The 18,582-nt window shown below is 40.5% G+C and overlaps 6 non-coding genes across 6 annotated transcripts; 3 read left to right on the top strand and 3 right to left on the bottom strand.

The window, feature by feature from the left end:
• Positions 1-282: 282 nt before the first annotated feature.
• On the top strand, positions 283-397 carry LOC134603818 (U5 spliceosomal RNA). Its single transcript, XR_010090563.1, has one exon. It is a non-coding gene; the product is annotated as a U5 spliceosomal RNA (small nuclear RNA).
• Positions 398-1,036: 639 nt separating this feature from the next.
• On the bottom strand, positions 1,037-1,177 carry LOC134603766 (U4 spliceosomal RNA). The gene has a single exon (XR_010090513.1). It is a non-coding gene; the product is annotated as a U4 spliceosomal RNA (small nuclear RNA).
• A 1,416-nt stretch (positions 1,178-2,593) lies between these two features.
• On the bottom strand, positions 2,594-2,810 carry LOC134603727 (small nucleolar RNA U3). The gene has a single exon (XR_010090478.1). It is a non-coding gene; the product is annotated as a small nucleolar RNA U3 (small nucleolar RNA).
• Positions 2,811-5,542: 2,732 nt separating this feature from the next.
• TRNAE-CUC (transfer RNA glutamic acid (anticodon CUC)) lies at positions 5,543-5,614 on the bottom strand. Its single transcript has one exon. It is a non-coding gene; the product is annotated as a tRNA-Glu (tRNA).
• An 8,414-nt stretch (positions 5,615-14,028) lies between these two features.
• Positions 14,029-14,102, top strand: TRNAI-AAU (transfer RNA isoleucine (anticodon AAU)). The gene has a single exon. It is a non-coding gene; the product is annotated as a tRNA-Ile (tRNA).
• Positions 14,103-17,830: 3,728 nt separating this feature from the next.
• On the top strand, positions 17,831-17,945 carry LOC134603854 (U5 spliceosomal RNA). The gene has a single exon (XR_010090595.1). It is a non-coding gene; the product is annotated as a U5 spliceosomal RNA (small nuclear RNA).
• The last annotated feature ends 637 nt before the right edge of the window (positions 17,946-18,582 follow it).

The following is an 18,582-nucleotide window of genomic DNA, read 5'->3' as shown; positions in this document are numbered from 1 at the left end:
TCATTCTGGACAGACTCAACAGATAGACAAAGCATGTGCTTAACACCATGCTAGCTGGGGGCGTGCCTAATTTACATACCCACAATGCTTTGCAAAAAATAATGCCCATTTTCATCTATGTAGTAAAATAATGATAATCTTTTCATACATATTATGTTGTGTGCAAGTTTATGTGATAATTAATTATGCCGGATTCTCCGAGCTACGTCTTAACTAAGGATTTCTCTATATGCTTAAGAGGACATTTATGAACCCGGTCTGCGACTGAGATTTAAGTTTATCATACTCTGGTTTCTCTTCAGACCGAATAAATCTTTCGCCTTTTACTAAAGATTTCCGTGGAGAGGAACAACCATGAGTTTCACTCAATTTTTAGAGGCCTGACACGTATCAGGCTACATAACAAATGTATAAAATCAGATTTAAATAACAAACTAAACAATGGAATCAGTTTCAATGGTAATGTTACCAACTAAATTCTAGGGCAAAAAATAAAATGTACATGCATGATAAAATATTACAGTATTGTTTTAAAGTGTCATTTGTTCATCCATATAATCCTACCAGTAAGTTCAGTTTCCAGAGACAAAATAAAGTCATTAATTAGAAATGTCACATATTTCTCAGAATTTAATCTGGAGATTATTTTATGTCCAAGATGTTAAAATTGTAAAGTGTTACAGAGCAATAGTAGCAATAGTAAAAATCTCCCAGCATGCTTAACTGTCATGGAATCAGGGCACATACAAACTGACAGGCGTCAAATGTTTGGGTATCAGCAAGTACCATTACGTTCTGTAGACAGGGGACTGCAAATCAGGAATAACACAATACATGTTTAGAGACAAGGCAAAGTAATATTCTAAAAGTAAAAACCCTTGTTTTTTTTGCATTATATGAGTTTATGAGCATTTATTTCTTAAACCAAATATTAAAAAAAAGTAATTCTAAGTGAATCTTACATTAGACAAACAATAAATCAATCTTGTTGAAAAATAGTTAAATATATTTTTTATTGTTGTACATGCAATTTCAGTCTCCATAGAGACTGTCAAAAATTGCCATTGCTGACTATATTTCAAGTCATCATGGCGGGGTATTGGTAAAAGTTTTCAATTAGCAATAATCACGCCTCGGATAAACCTCATTGGCTACGATACTGCCACTGCGCAAAGCTAACTCATATGATCAAAGTGCACAGTCAACATTCAGAAAACTCTCATTTGCGTTGTGGAGAGACATGTGTGCATGCTAGGTCTGTGCTATGCATTCTGGGAGGCAGTATGGTAATTACACTGCGAATAGGCTACCAATCCTCAGTCTGTTCCCAGGAGACTGAATTAGAGACAAATTGTAAATCGGATATTTCTCTTAGCTTCCTATCTGATGAGGTGACCAAGGACTGAGGTAAGCAAAATAAGTTTTATTTTAACCCTTTCTGCACTACGGGGAGGTGGGGAGGTGGGGAGGTGCAAGGGAGGGGAAGCTATAGTGCCAGGAAAAAAACCTTTAAGTAAGATTCCTGGCTCTCATACCCAGAGGGCTTGGAGGCGTGGCTTGAAGCTATTAATCGTTTAATATTAGATTTCGGCAATTCGTACTGCAGGCACTATAACAACTTCAATAAGATGAAGTTCTGTAAGTTCAATAAGATGAAGTTGTTAAAGTGCCGGTAGTGTCCCTTTAAAGGACTGATTTCTCTTTAAATAAGTCCTTTTATAAAGTAAGAAAGCAGGGACACTCTTACTGCCTAAAGCTTTTGTACCTACCTGATCTAGCAGTTTTTTATCCCTATTATAAATGTTGCAGTACTGTTTATGGACTGTGTTACATTGTACAGCACCCACTTTGTGCTTGAACACAGGAAATTCAGAAATTCAGAGTGTTATAAAAGCCTATGGACATTACAGCAAATATGCTTCCCACTGTCTTACGCGGTGTATTTATTATCTAACATAGAAGGACAGAAAACAGGACTGGGAACAAGTTTTAAGTGATCAGTAAACAGTTTAAATAGAACATTTTAGAACAGATCGGTAGCAAACTTTAATTTCTGGCGAAATCGAGATTCTTGAAAGAATTTGGAAGTGAACGGGTTAATTCACCCCATGTGTGAGAGTTTGATCCAACGCACCGGGGGACACAGGGGATTGAAATTTACTCTGTAATACTCACTAAACCAGAGTTAAAATGAGTACTTAATATAGATAATAAGTACTCTCCCTCCCCCCGCTGGATGTTAGGAAGCAGACACAAACCTTTTCAGTATGTGTACATTTAGTAAGAAATCAGACAATGTTTTAAATGGAATGCAATACATACAGCTACCAACAGATGACGTAAATACTGATAGATTTCAGAACATACACTTTGCAGCCAACAGATGGCGCATGACTGACAAATGATTACACACGACAAAAAGAGCCAAGAAATAACGCACACACTAATTAAAACATAGATAACAAATGAGACAATTTCAAAAACACTTTAGAGCATACCAGCTCCTGACGAGATATCTTTGTTAAGATAGTTGTAATAATATTTATTATAGATGCTTGCTTACGTAATCTATTCATTGACAGAGTATGTAGTAACCACTCAGCTTGTGTTCTCTCCCTCCTACTCTCCAATTAAGGAAATAGGAACGGTCATCAACAGCAACCAGCAGCTACAATAAAGCAGCACTGGGAGCCCACTTCACGCTCAGGAGAAAACACTCAAGCTCTTCCTCGTGGGTACTGAGTTTGGACACTTTAGAGCACATTTCACCAGTTACAAACTATAGAAATGATCCCTGAAAGTATAGTCTTAATGAACCTTTACTACAAGCAAAGAACAGGCTGCCAAAGGTTTCTATTACACATGTGGTGACATTCCGTACATTTCACATTTACACAAACATAAACAATATTATCAAACAAAATTTTTAAAAAATAATTCCTGAAGTTTCATAGGATTGCAATGCTTTTAAATAAAATTGACAAGATTGTTGGTGTGAAATAACAATGGCTTATTTTGCATACAACACGCCCACTAGCCAATGAGTCACAGCTTTCAGTTTGCAGGATTCTCCCAAAACTCCCACACTGCTCCCATACACACAGCCACATTCTATAACAGCGACTATCCTTCCCAATATCTTACTCAGTGTAATTATTATTATTCAGCATAAGACAAGGACAGTAAACAGGACTGTGGAAACAATTTTGTATTGATCAGTAAACAGTTTCAATGAAAATTTTTAGAACAGATCTGTACCAAAGTAAGTGTCAACTCGGGATGGAAGAGGTGCAGTATATAGGACACCGGGTGGGGTGCAAAAACTGGAACCGGCCAAGATAGAGGCAGTCGCTAGCTGGCCCAGTTCCCGCACCAAAACCCAAGTGCCTGCCTTCCTAGGGACTGCGGGGTCCTACAGGAAATTTGTCCCCAATTATAGCGCCATTGCTAAACCCCTCACCAACCTGACCCGCAAGAACCTGCCCCGACAGGTAGCTTGGACCCCAGAGTGAGAGCAGGCATTCCAAGCTCTCAAGGACACCCTGGTAAAAGCCCCTGTGCTGGCTGCCTCAATCACAGGAAAAGTTTTCTCGTCCACACAGATGCCTCTATGTTCGGACTGGGAGCAGTACTGAGCCAGGTCGGGGACGATGGCAGTTACCTCAGCAGGAAGCTCTTACCCAGGAGGTAAGCTACGCCGCCATCGAAAAGAAGTGCCTGGCGTTGGTGTGGGCACTCAAAAAACTGCTGCCGTACTTGTATGGACAGCAATTTACCCTGCTCACGGATCACAACCCGTTGGTGTGGCTTAACCGGGTCTTTGGGGAGAATGCCAGGTTTTTACGGTGGAGCCTGGCCCTGCAGCCGTATGACATTGCCATTAACTACAGACCCGGTAAGCAGAATGGCAATGCCGATGACCTGTCCAGGAAAATCGCCCTGGACAAGTGATCCATGGGTGCTTTCCCCGGACATCAACAGGTTGATCCGCTGGGATCCACCTGGATGCCGACTAGTGGTTAAGGGGGAGCTTTGTAGCGGGATCACCACTAAACCGTAAAGTGTGGTAGTGTATTTGCCTATGTTCCCCATGTATTCGTGATTACTTGTGTGTTTTACCTTCTCCCCGTTCGGGAGACTGCGTACGAACACAGCCCGTTCGTCTCACGAACGGGGACCACCCCAATACCCCATTTAGAATTTTTATTTAGAATGTTCACACCTCGCTAACGACTTGTGGAAACCACAAATTGCAAGGGAAGCTTTGGCGTGTGCCGACCCGTTCGTTAGACGAACGCCATCCAAGGGAGCACTCGCAGATTGGTTCTCACCTCGTTCGGCTCCCAAAAGAGGACCTCCCCAGCGACCCTTGGAGTGTTCACACTAATCAATTAGAATGTTGGCAACTTGTAATATAAGTGTGAAACCGCAAGGGAAGTAATTAATGAGTGCTTCCCTGGGTGGCCGCCATTCGTATAGATGAACGCCGGTCAGGGGGAGCATTCGTGTACGGAAAGGAGGCGCTTCCCTTGCTTGGTTTCACCCAGGTACCCCGTGAACAGAGGCTGTTCATGCTGGTTACCATTCTGGGGGTCCCTGAGATTGATGGGGACACTCTGTGTGGACAATGGCGGTTTGGCGGGCTTTCTGTACCTGGGAGCCCAGGAGGCGGGAATCTTTCACACGCACAGGCCCTTGGGAAGGGACATGGTGTGGCAGGAACAGGGGACAAAGGGACTAGGGACCCGGATCCAATATACGACCCCTGGGAGGGGAAGGACAAAGGGAGGGGACATTGTCTTTTACCTGTTTTCCACCCCCTTGCATGGGGAGAGTATAAAGCCGAGTGTGGCCAATAAAGCTTGTTGTTGTACCCCGGGAACTGTGTGTCGTCTAGTTACTGGGGGAAAATGGGTCTGGTCAATAATTAATAGCGGAGGTAACCAGCCGGGTTACCCAGGGTCTGTTACACTAACATACTCTGCTTTCTTGCCTTTTACTAAATATTTCTGTGGAAAGGAGCAGCTTTTATGAAATCTGACAAAGGTCAGGCTATATAATTGTTTTTAAAAAATTGTTTTTAAAAAAAAATTATTTTATGGTTGTTATAATGCCCGAAAGAATTATTTGTGTAAATCTGGCTACGTATTTGCACTCCTACTCCAAAGCAAAAGTGTCTCTAAACGTCAAAAACAATGTGTGTGTAGCTCACTTAACAGCCATTATTCAACACTTCTCAAGTTCATTGTACAACGAGCTCTGGAATAGACTAGCTTCAGGTTGACCAAATAGTTAGCCATTCTCTTCACTTATGTTTTTTGCTTTAACTTTTATTTTTATTTGGGTGCTATTAGCATTTTTTTCAAGTGGGCATTGTTCTTCTCTGTATGTTACTTGGTATTCTGGTAAGACAACAAAAATATATGCTATATTTCTAATGTTTCCTCTTTTTTCGAAAGTCATATAATAGCACTTTCCTGCTAGTGTTGAGAGTGATATAATTTAAAAAAAAAACCCATCAAATAATTATTGAAAACTACTATTCCCTGACCGGGAATCGAACCCGGGCCGTGGCGGTGAGAGCGCCGAATCCTAACCACTAGACCACCAGGGAAAGATGCAAAATGTCAATTAACGTAAATGTAAATTGAAAGACATGAACCACCTTCAATCTCAGAAATAACAGTAAATTCAATCCACATAGGAATTCCTTATAGCCTTAGAACTTAATATAAAATATGTGGAAACTATACAGTATGAGATTACTAACATGCATTTCTTTAGTCACCCATTTATTGGCTCATGTAAATTCTGTATTGTCATACTACATAAGACAACATCTATAATCAAAGTACTGAAGTGTGGCTCAGTGGCAAGACAGCAGGCCAGGGACACAGAAGGATCCAGGTTCAGTAAAGCACCTTTGGTATGGCCCTGCCTGGATGTCACAGTGACAATTACATTAATGTCCCTTTTACCTGGACTGACTTACACTGAACAAAAGGTATTGTACGAAACTGGTTCGTGGATTGCAGGATAACACTTACAAGGAAAGGTTACAGGAACTTAACATGTATAACTTGGAGGAAAGACGTGACAGGGGGGATATGATAGAAACATTTAAATACATAAAGGGAATCAACACAGTAATGGAAGAGACTATATTTATAAGAAGAAAAACTACCACAACAAGAGGACATAGTCTTAAATTAGAGGGGCAAAGGTTTAAAAATAATATCAGGAAGTATTACTTTACTGAGAGGGTAGTGGATGTATGGAATATCCTTCCGGCTGAAGTGGTAGAGGTTAACACAGTAAAGGAGTTTAAGCATGCGTGGGATAGGCATAAGGCTATCCTAAGGCCAGGGACTAATGAAAGTATTTAAAAAAATTGGGCAGACTAGATGGGCCGAATGGTTCTTATAAAGCCAGGGACTAATGAAAGTATTTAAAAAAAAGTGGGCAGACTAGATGGGCCGAATGGTTCTTATCTGCCGTCACATTCTATGTTTCTATAACCATAAGGAGCACAAGGAATGCAGATAGGATGTTTCAATACATACATATACTTTATATGCTCCCAGAAGTCAATTTTCTATCCTTTTTTTCCCACTCCAGCTTAAACTCTATGCAGACCACTGTATTCAAGTGGATATTTTAGTTACAGCTTCCCATTGATACTGCACTGTGGTGACATTCTGTCATCAAACTAATATGGTGACCAGGGGTCATGTGACCAAGCTCATGTATGCCTTTCTCACAGTGGGATAAGCTTTACCTTTGATATGGTAATTCAATACCTTTACAGGTCAGGAAAGAGATAACCACTCCCCCCTATCCCCATTCCTTTCTGTTCCTTCTTGGCTGCGCTACTAAGCAGACCCTTAAGTAGACATGGGCTAATTTTTATCATGGTGAACTGTGAGTGGGATTTGGTTATTTTATAAGATTTAGTTGTTATTGTTAGTTAGGTTGTTGTTGCTGTTGTTGTTGTTGTTGGTATAGTTAGTTAGATTGTGTGTCATTATTTGCATGTTGTTGTTGTTTTGTCTCTGAATAAATATTTGTTAAAGTAGACGGACCAGAGTTTATATGTGTATGCGTACATAATAATTTATAGAGTTTGGTAATACACCACATGTGGCGACCATGAATTTTAGACTTCTACAACAAATGTTTGTGAGGCGCAATAACTACCATATTGATACATAATCTAAGAGCAAGAGACTTTATAGCATAGGATTCGTTGTTGAAACAAATATACAAATGTGTTTTGTTGACTGTTTTAAATTTGTGTATTGTGACTGACATATTTTGTTGCAAATTGTAGCATTTATAGGTTTCACTTTGTTTCTGTACAGTTTTAAAGTATTGGTGATAAAAAGGGAAAATTGAATAGTTTCACTGCATTGGAACCTTTGATGTTTTGGCCATTTTAATAGCCCATGTGCTGTATTGTCTCTCTCTTGTTGCAACTAACCAGAATGAAACTTAATCTATTTTAATTGTTTTCTTAGATGTTACATTTTGAGGCTTCCCTGCATTCTAAGTTTAAATAGCAAACATTTTTTGTTGTTGTTATCTTTTGTCTGTTTGAATAATTGAATTCAGGATAGGAGCATAATGTTTGTGCATTATGACTGACAGAACGTATTTTGTTGCAAATTGTAGCATTTATAGTTTAATTTTGTTTCTGCACAGTTTTAAATTATTGGTGATTAAAGGGGAAGATTGAATAGTTGCACTGCATTGGTATTATTGATGTTTCGGCCATTTTTAATAGCCCATGTGCTGTATTGTCTCTCTCCTGTTGCAACTAACTAGAACTAAACTGAATATATTGTAATTGTTTTTGGATGTTACATTTTGTACATTTTGTGGCTTTCATTGCATTCTAAGTTTAAATAGCAATCTGTTTGGTTTTTTTTTTGTTGGTTCTCTTTTGTCTGTTTGAACCATTGAATTCTGGGTAGGAGCATTGTGTTTACATGATAAAGGTATTGGGGCTAATACAGTGTGGTGGCTATTGTTTAGCCAGGTTACCATTTCCATTTTTACACTGGAGTGTGTTTAATAGAAAATGAAAAGTTTGTATTTGAGGTAAATATTATGAAGTAAAGGTGCCTAGATTTTTATATGGTTGGGAATGATCATTGTGCTGAAGTTACAGTCAGGTATTTTTCAGTTCCCATATCTTCCTTTTAAATCATTCTGTTTATTTGTAAACCCCCCACCCCCTCCCCTTAAACAAACAGGGTGGTTTTGTGTTTTGCTATCTGTGGGCATTTCTCGTATTGAGACTGTGACGTTTTTTTCTTAAAAGACAAGAGTTTGTTTGAATAGGTTAATGTAATTACGTTTTTCAAATGGTCCAATCTCTTTGGAGCCAGTTTCAGTTGTTTTTTTAAATTAATGCCATTGTTAAAAGCTTGTTGTTGTTTTTTTTTTTTTTTTAGTCTGCTAGTCTATTTCGATTAAAGAGCTCAGTTTTAAAATGTCATTTCTGGGTACTAAGTATTTTTCTGTAGACGTACTAGAGTACTTCAAGAATGACATTGACAAACATGATGGACCATATGAGCTTCCAGAACCAGCAGGCCCCAATTGTGGAAAATATGAAGGTTTCATGGATGTTTTGACACAGATTGTTGCTAATAAAAAGTGCCATATTAAGAAAAGGAAAAGCTTGGTTGTTGCTACAATAAGGGGTTTGGCAAGCATGGTAGTCGAATTGCAGCAAGCTAATTTAGTAACCACTAATAAAATGGAAGATGCTCTTGATAAAAGAGATTGTTTTAAAATAGCTGCCCTAAGAACAAACAAAATGATCGAGGGGTTGGAGAAGGAATTAAAGGAAATAGAACAACAGAGAGATGCATATAGTGCTAAGATCACTGAACTCCAAGACCTAGTCATGGAATATAAAATGAAAATTAAAGAAAACACAAATAAATGGGATAAGGAGATTCCTAGAGTATGCCCAGACCAGTCGTATTATATATCTGAAAGTAAAGAACCAGTGCTGGGAACAAAACACAAGGGAAATGTGCCAATTGTAAATGGTGTCCCACAAGCCCCTATAATAATAACTGAACATTTTAATGTAAGAGAAATGCCTACTAGCTTCTCTAGACAGACAAGGACTATGTCAATCACAGACAAAGATAATTTCCAGAAATGGTGGGGAAGTATGCCAACTGACGACTTTAACACCTTTACACATTGGTTTATGAGGGGAGCAAATAGAGCAAAAAGAGGAGGTCTTAACTTAGAAGAATGGACAGAACTGTTAGAATATGCTATGGGTCCTTTGGCTAGCAGACTATTTGGATTTAATAACAGTGTGTCTGATCAGGCAGGAAGAATTGCTGCAACAAATTTCTATCTAGTCAGCATAGAGAAAGAAATAGCTAATATTATGATGAGGCCAGCAGATGGTCCTAGAGAGGTAGCTCAAAGGATATTGTTCTGGTATACGCTACGCCAACCTCAACAGCCTCTGGTCTTGGGCTCACCAGAACACATTGCTAAAGTAATGGAAGCCCTTCCCTGGGAGTGTCAAGAATTTGTCAGGCTTTTTGATCCAACACCAGCAGACTTAGAGATTGTACTAACTAGAGCTGACAATTGGTGGATTAAGCATCCTTCCTCAGAACAGGCCTTCTCCGTTTCAGCCATAAGAACATTCAAGGTTGACTCTGGTAGAGATTTAGATGGTAAATGGAGAAGCCAGAGGTGGGATGTACCCGAACAAGAGGGATAATGAGAACTGGACCAAAACAGGACTTTGACAAAAGATGGAGAGATCCACAGAGGGACCATAGGAATAGGGACAGTGCTAAAAGAAGCAATGTAATGGGAGATAATTGGAAAAATAGATGGGAGGGGCCTAAGGTAATCAATAATAATTGGAATAATAATAATACATGGGAGAGGCTAAAAAGGAGAGAGAATAACTGCAAAAATCACAGTTGGCAAGAAAAACAGAGAAACAACAGGAACAGTTATTGGGAGAATAATTGGAGAAGGAACCATAGATGCAGGGGTGTATTTGCCGCGAGGCAAACAAGGCATTTGCCTTGGGCGGCATTTTCCAGGGGGCGGCAAAAAAAGCCGCCCCCAAACGCCCAGGGCAAATGCCTTGTTAGCCTTGCGGCTAACAGACATCCTGGGCTGGTGGCTGCTGGGCTGGTTGCTGGGCGGGCGGGCGGGCAGGCGGCTGGCGAGGGAGCACTTCCTCTGAGCTGTCTGCTCAGCTCCCTCGCGCGCCGCAGAGTGAGGCTGGGAGCCGGAATATGACGTCATATTCCGGCTCCGCCTCCCAGCCTCACTCTGCGGCGCGCGAGGGAGCTGAGCAGACAGCTCAGAGGAAGTGCTCCCTCGCCAGCCGCCCGCCCAGCAACCAGCCCAGCAGCCCGACCGGCAGCCCCACTAGACCCCAGGGAGAGGGAGAACCCCCCCAGCATTCCCAAAGGTAAGGAGGCTGGGGGGGTAAATTAAAAAAAAAAATGAGTTAATGTGAGTGAGTGTGTCTGTTAGTGAGTGTGTGTGAGTGTGTCTGTTAGTGAGTGTGTGTGAGTGTGTCTGTTAGTGTGTCTGTTAGTGAGTGTGTGTGAGTGTGTGTGAGTGTGTCTGACTGTGTGTCTGTTAGTGTGTGTGAGTGTGTCTGTTAGTGAGTGTGAGTGTGTCTGTTAGTGTGTGTGTGTGTCTGTTAGTGAGTGTGAGAGTGTGTGTGAGTGTGTCTGACTGTGTGTGTCTGTTAGTGTGTGTGAGTGTGTCTGTTAGTGAGTGTGAGTGTGTCTGTTAGTGTGTGTGAGTGTCTGTTAGTGTGGCTGTTAGTGTGTGGCTGTTAGTGTGTGGCTGTTAGTGAGTGTGAGTTTGTCTGTTTGTCTGTTAGAGTGTGTGTGTGTGAGAGTGTGTCTGTTAGAGTGTGTGTGTGTGTCTGACTGTGTGTGTCTGTTAGTGTGTGTATGTCAGTGTGTGTGAGTGTCTGTTAGTGAGTGTGTGAGTGTGTCTGTTAGCAGCTAACAGACACACTCACACACTCACTAACAGACACTCACACACACTGACATACACACACTAACAGACACACTCACTAACAGACACACTCACTAACAGACACACTCACTAACAGACACTCACTAACAGACACACTCACTAACAGACACACTCACACACAGACACACTCACACACAGACACACTCACACACAGACACACTCACACACAGACACACACACACACTGACAGATACGCATCCATTAGCTAACAGTTAGCTAATGGATGCGTATCTGTCAGTGTGTGTGTGTATTTAGAAGGCGGGGGAAGGGTTGGGTGGGGGTGGCGGGGGTGGGGGGGGGTGGGGGTGAGGGGGGCGCCTGAGTTTTGTCCTGCCTAGGGCAGCACAAAACCAGGATACACCCCTGCATAGATGGGATGAGCATCAGACTAATAGACGGAATTGGGATAATTGGAGGAATAAAGAAAGGAATAGAGACTACTGGGACCTAAAGAGACAGACTGAGAGATTGGAGGCAGACATGAAAGCACTTAGGGAACAGATGAGGGAGGGAAATACTGATCAATTGGGGTTCCCCAGTAATTAATAACTCCCATAATGTTTGTTGTCCTCTACATCTGTATGTATGTATGTTTGTTTTTCTTTTGTTTCTATATTTTATCTGTCTCACCATTATCTCGTAACACTCCAGTTTAAAGAGGACCTTAGTATGTATTGTTATATATATATATATATATATATATATATATATATATATATTCATATTAAGGATAAGCCTCTAAATTCATGAATTACAGTCAGGTGCGCCAAATTCCAAATATTTTTTTTTTTATTAGTTTAGCACGCCTGCACTGCCAGCTATGTTTTTTTTTGTTTGTTTTTTGTTTTTTTTATGCTGGATTAATAATTTTAAAAAATCATAGTTTAAGTGAATTGTGGCCAACGTGAGGCTTATATTTGATCACACTGGAGAGATGTGATAGTGTAACTTTCTGTTTACAACAGTAAAAACATTAAAAGCATTTTTTTTTATTTGGTTCCCAACAAATATAGCCTCAAGTTGATTTTTGATTGATCTATAGATTGCACGCTGCCAAACTGTGTCATGGTAGCATTCAGTCTATTTTTTTTTTTCTTCTCTCTCTCCATCTTTGATGCTTTTTTTTTTTTTTTTTTTTTTTTGCTTTTTGTCATTAAGAATATAGGGAAATTAGATTGCCTTGAGTGAAGATGGCATAAAGAATAAAGTGACAATGTATGCTATTTGTTCTATTTGGCTATACGCAGGGGATTAAATAGTTGTGGGTATGAGAATTTGCACCTATGTTCAATTGCGAATACATTTTTCACCCTTACATCTTTCCCACTCACATTCATGTATTGTAATTTTCAGTTAAAACTATGTACATTTTGTGATTATTGCATGTATTCACCAGTAAATTATAAAATAACTAATATGGTTTTGTGTTCAACTCTCCATCAGGTGTGGAGTAAATGTCTAAATTAATCAAAATTTCAGGAGACATTTGTGGGTCTTTTACCTACATCTAAAATGTAAACATAGCCTTAAGACACCACAACCAAATAGATTTTATTAGACAAAACTAGTTAAGCCTTTGACACAAGACAATACGCTGATTACTGTTGTACATTTTTCATTGTCTGTGTTTGATTCAAAGAACATTTTAATTGGAAGGCCCAGAGAGGTGAAGGTAACTGACATGTCCTGTCACAGTTTACTATACAGATGAAGAAGTGCTGGGATTACCAAGACAAACTATTATCATGAAAATGATTACTATTCAGATGAAGAGGTGCTGGGATTACACGTCAAACTATTATCCTGAAAATGGATACTATACAGATGAAGAAGTGCTGAGATTACCAAGTCAAACTATTAACACAGCCCAGAATGAGGATAAAGTAACAGCAAGAAGCAGGAATTTGTGTCATTTCAAGGTGGTCACAGAATGAGTTTCCCCTACACTCATGAACTTGCATGTGCCATTAAACAAACAAACCTCAAGCTTTGTAATGGATTGGCTAAGACAATGTTCAAGGAGAATTCATTCTAAAATCACAGCTATCAAACACACAGATCAGTCACAGTCTTCAGATTCCAGTCCCAGGCTAAACTAAACATCACATTGTGTCATAAACTAGTGATAATTACTGTATGGGGTTGATTGTGTCTGGATTTTACTTTACTTCACATGAACACATTGCCATATAATATTAATGAACAACTACCAGGGTTCTTACCAACCCACTAGGGCAGTAGTTAATTTAAAAACGGAACAACTGAAAACAATAGAAATTGGGGGAATGTGCGGTGATGCAACCCCTGTTTGACTATATTCTTTCTCTCGCTTTTAAATGTGCTCAACATAAGAGAAAAAAAAGTGAGGGAATGTGGTGACATTCTGTCATCAAACTAATATGGTGACCAGGGGTCATGTGACCAAGCTCATGTATGCCTTTCTCACAGTGGGATAAGCTTTACCTTTGATATGGTAATTCAATACCTTTACAGGTCAGGAAAGAGATAACCACTCCCCCCTATCCCCATTCCTTTCTGTTCCTTCTTGGCTGTGCTACTAAGCAGACCCTTAAGCAGACATGGGCTAATTTTTATCATGGTGAACTGTGAGTGGGATCTGGTGATTTTATAAGATTTAGTTGTTATTGTTAGTTAGGTTGTTGTTGCTGTTGTTGTTGTTGTTGTTGTTGTTGGTATAGTTAGTTAGATTGTGTGTCATTATTTGCATGTTGTTGTTGTTTTGTCTCTGAATAAATATTTGTTAAAGTAGACGGACCAGAGTTTATATGTGTATGCGTACATAATAATTTATAGAGTTTGGTAATACACCACCTGCACTACCTGGCATCTACAGCGACAGTGGCTTGTTGGGTATGTAGGCTTCTTTCTCTAACTGGGATTGATCACTCCTCGAGGGCCCATTCAGTTGGCTCCTGTAGACATAGCTGTCAGTACCATGACTATCGTGGCCGGTTAGCTCAGTTGGTTAGAGCGTGGTGCTAATAACGCCAAGGTCGCGGGTTCGATCCCCGTACGGGCCAGTTAAGTTTTGGTTATCATCTCCAAGGCAAAACTTTCAAATAGCCAGAGAATCATGGGGAACCTTGCTTTTAGACACCGGTAAGGTAATGAAGGTTTTAAACCCTTCAGCAACTTGTAATGGGAGGGAAAGGGGCACTAGAGGGTCCTGCAGTGCCAGTAAACTTGGTTTCTTAGCGCTATAGGGTCTTTAGGTTCCCCCCACCCTCAGGATCCCACTCCCGTTGGGTCCAAGGGGGCTGAAGTGATTAAACACTCGCCTTTCTCCAGTGCCGGGCTCCCTCGGTGCTGGGAAACTCTCCTCCTCCTCCTGACGTCAGCGCTGAATGAGCATGCGCGGCAAGAGCCGCCCGTGCATTCAAAGCGCCCATAGGAAAGCATTTTCTTAATGCTTTCCTCTGGACGTCCAGCGTCCAGCGTCTTGATTTTCACAGTGAGAAGCGCAGAAGCGTCTCTAGCGGCTGTCAGTGAGACAGCTACTAGAGGCTGGACTAACCCTAGTGTAAACATAGCAGTTTACAGCTGCAGGGTTAAAATCTGTGGGACCTGGGACACAGACCACTTCATTGAGCTGAAGTGGTCTGGGTGACTATAGTGGTCGTTTAAGGACAGAGACAATTGTACAAGTTCTGATCAAAGCAAAACCTGGAATTTGACTATGTGTCTGTTCAACCATAATTCACCTTTTTCATATTAAGTGCACCCACACTTATTATAGATATTTTTTTTCAGGAGAAGCAGGGCTTTCATTTCACATCAAATATTTCTATCTGGAACTATTTAATATGAATAAAATCTAAAACAAAGTTTAAGAAATGTTATATTTTTTTAGTTCTGCATGGCATTTTAACTGTGAATATCATAATACTGTTAGCTTTTATTGCAGTAAAATACACATATTTGTATTCAGCAATGTCTCATGAGTACTCCCATGTACAGGAACTAAAAGGAGAGGTGGGAGAGGAAAATAATGTCTGGTCTCTGAGCAGGATGGGCATCAACCCTATATGTAAGCGACAAAAAAAGGAAACAAGCTTTGCCCAGACCAAAGTGTACTGAAAAATGCTTTACAAATTAACTTTTAAGAACTATCATTTAAAATCAGTCATAATGAGGAAGTGAGTGGGAATTGTACAGACTCCCTTAAACAGAGGTACCTTAATAGGTGCAAAATAAAGCACAATGTTGTCTAAAGCAACTATGTTGCAACGTGCTTTATAAAAAGAGAGAATTGTTGCTCTTGCTGGCAGAGACAGCTTCACTGTAGTGAAATGATTAAGCACACAGAGATGAATCTTTCTGCTGCTGATAGAGACCTGTGAATATGTGTCTCGTGCAGCAAAAAGGGGAGTTGGTCAAAAAATGATGCAGACTCCCTTAGAAGGGAGCTTTGTGAGTGCAAGGATACAATACTGTGCTGTCTAAAGCCACAGTGTTGTTATGTAACAGGTGTTGCTAATGCTAGCAGAGAATGAAAAATATGTGTCTCATGCAGCTACACGTTAGTGAAGAACATTTAGCACACACTAATACATCTTCCTGTTACTGCCAGAGACCTCTGAATGTATGTCTCATGCAGCCCACTTGTCACTGCAAATACTGTGCTGTCTAAAGCCACAGTATTGTTGCTAGTACCTGTTACTGGCAGAGACAATGCACAAGTTGTCAGCTTGTTCAGCATAAGGTTCTATATAGATAGTTGCCGTCTGGGAGGAGTTGGACTGATCGGTCTGAGCGGGAAAAACCCTAATCTGAGCCTTCAAGGGCACCTGAGTAGAATAATACACTTAAACTATCTATACTAAGTGCATGCCTAAAGTGCATAGAATTCTATAGTAAGATCGTTGGTAATATGCTATTACTATAGTGCACATAACACTGAATCTAGCCTGGTAAGGTGAAGTGAAATCCTTCCTGTCAGCCCTCTATGGATCGTGAGTCAAATGATGTTCACATATGGCAGTCCGAGAGTGCGAGTGTACCCTGAAGCGCGTTTCGCCGGCTTGGGCGGCTCTTCAGGGTTTTTTTAGCCAATGGTTTTACAGTGTTTCCTCTCGCTGTCACGCATTTGTCCTTGCACAATCTGAAGTCCGTCGTAACTTTTCCAGAGGCGGTTCGCACAAAGTTGGCCAAAGAAGTACGTTTATGGAGGTTGGCGGGCACCTTGTTATAAATTCCACTTAAGGGTTTATATATTTCCCACTTAGGTGTAGTCCCAAAAAGGAAAGTTCAGGCCTTCTTTGAGCCGTGTCCTTTGGTAGTGGTGCTGACCTTGTGGGGCTAGCAAATACGTAATCCACAGGTGGTCTTCTTCACGGATAATCTAGCAGTTGTACACTCGGAACTGTCTTTCAGCAGCTTCAAGGCCGGTGGTGAGTTTTCTGTGGGGCTTTGTTCTCTTGTGTATGGAGTTAAATGTCTCTTTCCGGGTGCAGCATGTCCCTGGTTACCTTAATGCAATTGCAGACTCTCTCTCTCGTTTTCCGTGGGAGCGGTTCAGGCAGGCAGCACCGGAGGGCCTGCCCTGTCTGGAAGTGATGTGGAAGCTTAGGACGTCATGCTTGCAGGATGGGTGAGGTCTTCGCTATCTCCTGCTACATGGAAGGCGTATGAGAGGGTCTGGCAGGATTGGTACCGACTGGTGGCGCAGGTAGGGTCAATTAAGGGGTATTGCTATTTACTGACTAATCTGGCTCGGGAGGGATGTATTAACAAGTGCATGTCAGCACTAGCCTTAAACCATATGTTTTAGTTTTAATATGTTTTGGATCAATGTCCGCGTTAACGCACCTATTTTATTACTGGTTTTGCAGGATAATTATTTTAATAAATTGTCTGCAGCTTTATCTTATACCCATAATCGGTGTTGTGTTTTATTTACTATACCAAGCTTTGTATTTGCTAGAGCAAGCTTAAACATTGCAGGTACAACCTGGAAATGTAGTGTTGAGGAAAGTGTGGACAAAGGACGACACTGGCGTTCACATGGTTAACAGCTGCAGGACGCAACAGTTGCTCAAAGAATTCATGTAACAGCATATCAGCTCGGGGCGTACCTAATTTACATACCCACAATGCTTTGCAAAACAAAATGGCCATTTTTATTTACGTATTCAAATAATGATAAGTTTTTTTTTTTGTCATTCTTTCTTTTATTGGGGCACTGGGGTGTAGTGTACAAAAAAATAAAGGGAGGGTGCAATAGTAGATAGGCGCATATTACATTTACATTTGTGTAGTATTACGAAAGCACTCTTGAAATTAATAGCCTCTTTGAACTTTTTTGGAAAACAAGCAATGCAGTCTACAAACAGGAAATGTAGTTTTGAGGGATGTGTGGACAAAGTACGACCCCAGCAATCACATGGTTAACAGCTGCAGGGCTCAACAGTTAGACAAAGCATGCGGTCAACAGCATGTCAGCTGGGTACGTGCCTAATTTACATACCCACAATGCATTGCAAGGCATGATGGCCGTGTTCAATTAGCTACTAAATTAATAACAGTTTTTAAGAGGCAATACCGTACACGGTATGTTTTTTATTTAACCCCTTTTAAGGACACAACTTCTGGAATAAAAGGGAATCATGACGGAATATATCCGCCATGTGTCCTTAAGGCGGTAATAATTATACTGGTTTCTCCATGTTGCAGTTTATTGTAGTATTGCTCTCCATATGTTTAGAAGCACATGTCTGAAACTGATGTGCTACTGTGACTTTTTGGTTGTATGCTCTGGTTTCTCTTCAGACCGAATAAATCTTTCGCCTTTTACTAAAGATTTCCGTGGAGAGGAACAACCATGAGTTTCATTCAATTTTTTGAGGCCTGACCTGTGTCAGGTTAAATAATTGTTTAATAAAAGAGACCATTATAGTAATTAGAACAAATCTTTTGCTGTTCTGAATATGTCATTGCCTTCTACGGCCGAAAGGTCTCTAAAGTGTAAAGGCGATATGTGTATGGACAAGATAATGGTCATTATTTGTCACATCTTAAGTACATCTTTCTAAAATGAGATTCTTGTCCCTTATGTCTGCTCACTCGCCTTCCCTTCTTTTTATCCTTTGTTTGTCTTGGTCTTCCAATATCTTTTCTTCTATTTTTAGCTTTCTTCATGAGCTCTGGAATAGACTAGCTTCTAATATAGGGGGCCCCCACCCACCCCCTTATCCGAATAGCCCGAATTTTGTCCAAATTCACATTCGGACCGAAACGAATTGCACATGTCTAACAAATAGTGATAATAATAGCAGAATAAATAAAGATAGTAACTGTAGTATAAAATGATATGGTCTGGTTCTTCCTGGAAGGGACACTACATGTGTAATAGAAACATGAAAGGATAAGTAAACTATCCAAAAAGAATCCAATACAAATACGTGGATACAATGTTGCTAATCCACCTCTAGATGTCACTCAATAGCCGTATAAAGTCCTGTAGGAAATTGCAACATAGTAGCTGAAATTCTACAAGATATT

The sequence above is a fragment of the Pelobates fuscus genome, chromosome 3, assembly GCF_036172605.1.
Source record: "Pelobates fuscus isolate aPelFus1 chromosome 3, aPelFus1.pri, whole genome shotgun sequence".
Classification (NCBI taxonomy): domain Eukaryota; kingdom Metazoa; phylum Chordata; class Amphibia; order Anura; family Pelobatidae; genus Pelobates; species Pelobates fuscus.
The sequence above is the reverse complement of the archived record's forward strand: the minus strand, read 5'-3'. Positions and strand labels throughout refer to the sequence as shown.